A 4,041-nucleotide genomic window follows, 5' to 3' on the forward strand; every position below is an offset into this window, starting at 1 on the left:
GTGCATATCTCTTTTTTTTTATAATGATCCTAAAGTTACAGACTAGAGCTGATTTCACAATTCTGCAGACTTCAGAGCATTAGTGTGCAGAACTTACTTTTGTACATTATAAAAAGTGTAACCTTTACTGTACCTGTCCTTCACTTTTCAGATGCATGAAAAACAGACTCCATTTACATGATATTTGGGGAAACCATATTTGGGGCAAAAACGGTATGCCGATATATACTGTAACTGATACTCGCTAAGGGACCACTGAGTATAATGGAGCAAACATACTCTACTAGTGACTATGTTCAGTCCTTTTCTCTAATATATTCAAGCACAACACGCTTTTGGGTTTTACAAAAACAGTATAAATTCTGGAAAAGTACGTAACAGACAATTTTCAGACCTATAAATAGGTTTTCTGGAGTAAAATGATTGATGAAGAATCCAGAAAGGAGTGTACGCTACTCTAAACCTTAACTTTTAATATTAAGAATCCTCAATATTTTGCCGTTGGTATAATCCGGACCCACTAAGTGGGTACAGCTCATTGAATTGTAAAATTATTCATGGCATAACCTGTGAATTAGTCATTATGGCATAACCTGTGAATTAGTCATTATTAACATCAGGGTGCAGACACCCACTAAGATGCCTGTTGGAAGCTGCATATGACTGTGCCCCACGCCCCCAAGTGTCCACCATAGGCGTACACAGGCTCAGAGGTGGACTGGTGGGTGTGGCATAGTCACATGCTCCTCCATGTCGGTCATCTTATGGACAGACTCACCACAGAGCAGGGCAGCCCAGTCTGGACGAAAGGAAGTGTGATTTTAGCTCTATGAGACACACAGGGAGTTGCTGCCAGCATGTACAGTGAATACACTTACTTATACTACACACAAAATATTTTACTATAAAAGGGGTCAACCCCTTAAAATGAGGTTAGCATAAATTAGTGACAGAAATATTGAGCAGATGAATGTATTACTTAAATCATTCTGTTCAACCATTCTCCTGATATGCTGGAGAATAGGCTTTATGCTGCACCACTCCCTCCAGCTGCTGATTGACAACTGTCTGCCTATACACAGCACAGGAAGACGACTGTCAATCAGTGGCCACTAGGCAGAATGTGCTGGTGCTCATTAATATCTAGGACTACTGAGCACATGCATATAATGAAGAGTACTAGTTACCGTCCTTGTTATTTAGTCTCTAACTCATTTAATATTAACAATATATTACATATCTAGATATAGAATGTAAAAAACAAAAATCCTGCAGCACTCCACAAATGTAATATGAATTGGTGCCAAGCGGTAGACACGAGAGACCAATCGTGTCAGACGTATAACAAGGTAGAAAACCGCAGCACTCCGGATAAATTCAAAAGAAAGTAGTGTTTATTTTTACCCAAAAACTTGCGACGTTTCGCTCTCGCTGAGAGCTTTATCAAGCAGTGTAACAACATGTGCTCCAGTCAAAGTATAAATGTGTTCACATACAAATAAGATGATTGACCAACAATCAATAAATCAAGTGAATAAAAGTATAAAATTCATATGGCATATAGTGACAGTGATTGACAAAAAAATAAAGTATAGTTATATTTTATATTGTGCATATGTGGCAATAATGTGAATCCATTTTAGTGTAATATAATAATAGATATAACAAATAAATCTTCATGATACATCAATTGGGTACACAGCGGGGGGTCACTCACCAAGGAGACAAGTACAGGTGTGGCAATAAGATCATAACAAGATACAGAGAAAGTCATGGCGATTGTATCCATTCGGCAGTAAACAACGGCGTCTCTGCGGTACAACTGCGCATGTCCATGTGGCAAGCCAATCGGATCACCCTGTATACGTCACAGGGTAATTCGGACAGTTCATTGGTGGAGCCGACATGTATAGTAAACAAAACATCATGTGTTGCTGTAAAAGCTGTTGCTGGATAAAAAAACATCAGCGAATAAGTGGGCATATACTCGGTATTGTAACACTCACACCTCCGTTGCCTGGCTCTCCAATTAACATGGGAAACAGATGCAGCCCGCCGGCGTGCAGCCAGCCAAAGGTCAGCCACGTACCGGTACGGCTAAACTGTAGAACGTAGCAGTAAGAACCGCAGGAGCGCCGGCACCGGAACACCCTGCGATCAACCTAACATTCACCCATGGGGGCCAAGACTTAGGAGAAACCACACACACCACCGAGTCGGGAGTGGAGCATTAAATAAGCAATGATGAACAAAAAGACGCAACAGTGTGTACAGCAACCGAGTTTTGACAAACAGATTTTCATGCCACTGTCATCCTGGATTTTGTTAACCCCATGTGTCCCACAGAAAAATTGCTTGATTCTTTACATCTAAATAAAAGAGAAAAAAGATTTTTTAAGTATACATAAATATATACAAGTATATACAGAGCATCATGTCTATACAAAGGTCCAATCGTCACTAGAGTAAGAGACCACAGGAAAACACAAAGGCAGGAGTAGAACGACTATCTTAGGTACCTCGGTATAATTTTATAGTCGACATTGAGACCCTTAGGCTTAAGGGAATCAAGTTCATGGATCCAACGTAACTCTTTCTTCTTAAGTATAGCTAGCCTGTCACCACTCCTAGTGGATGCAGGGACCTGATCGATGATCATCACCTTCAGGTCGCCTTCATGATGTTGCATCTCAGAAAAGTGTTTAGGCACAGGAAGATCCATCCGTTGTGCACGGATGGTGTACCTGTGCTGGTTAAGTCGCGTCTTAGCATCGTACGTTGTCTCACCAATATAGAGAAGAGGGCAAGGGCACCAAAGGGCATACTGCCATTGATGTTAAAGCTGCACAATTTCACTCACGTGGGTATCCCAAGAAAATTACTTCGAGGTACAAAAACGAAGTTATGTCCCTTGAGCGCAGTAGTCTCCTACAAAAAAGCCAGAAACGTGCTGACATCAAGCGTATTCCCTTTGTGTCAGAGTTCAGTGGTATTAGTGGACAGATAGCACAGATTCTGCATAGACATTGGTCTATTCTTAAAAGGAGTTTTCCTAACATTGAAGAATTTCAAAACAAACCCTTATTGTCATACAAAAGGCCACCTAGCTTGAGGGACAAACTGGTTAAAGCCAGTATACACAAGGACAGACCCCTTACACAACATTTGCTTGGTCCACTTAGGGATGGTTGTTTTCCATGCAAGAGGTGTGTTAATTGCAAACATGTTGTTAAAGGAGATGTGTTTATCCATCCCAATTCAGGTAAAACATACAAGATAAAGGGACATCTTACCTGTAATTCGTCATGGATTATTTATGCCCTTTGGTGCCCTTGCCCTCTTCTCTATATTGGTGAGACAACGTACGATGCTAAGACGCGACTTAACCAGCACAGGTACACCATCCGTGCACAACGGATGGATCTTCCTGTGCCTAAACACTTTTCTGAGATGCAACATCATGAAGGCGACCTGACGGTGATGATCATCGATCAGGTCCCTGCATCCACTAGGGGTGGTGACAGGCTAGCTATACTTAAGAAGAAAGAGTTACGTTGGATCCACGAACTTGATTCCCTTAAGCCTAAGGGTCTCAATGTCGACTATAAAATTATACCGAGGTACCTAAGATAGTCGTTCTACTCCTGCCTTTGTGTTTTCCTGTGGTCTCTTACTCTAGTGACGATTGGACCTTTGTATAGACATGATGCTCTGTATATACTTGTATATATTTATGTATACTTAAAAAACCTTTTTTCTCTTTTATTTAGATGTAAAGAATCAAGCAATTTTTCTGTGGGACACATGGGGTTAACAAAATCCAGGATGACAGTGGCATGAAAATCTGTTTGTCAAAACTCGGTTGCTGTACACACTGTTGCGTCTTTTTGTTCATCATTGCTTATTTAATGCTCCACTCCCGACTCGGTGGTGTGTGTGGTTTCTCCTAAGCCTTGGCCCCCATGGGTGAATGTTAGGTTGATCGCAAGGTGTTCCGGTGCCGGCGCTCCTGCGGTTCTTACTGCTACGTTCTACAGTTTA

This window comes from Dendropsophus ebraccatus, chromosome 3 (assembly GCF_027789765.1).
Source record: "Dendropsophus ebraccatus isolate aDenEbr1 chromosome 3, aDenEbr1.pat, whole genome shotgun sequence".
NCBI classification, from domain to species: Eukaryota; Metazoa; Chordata; class Amphibia; order Anura; family Hylidae; genus Dendropsophus; species Dendropsophus ebraccatus.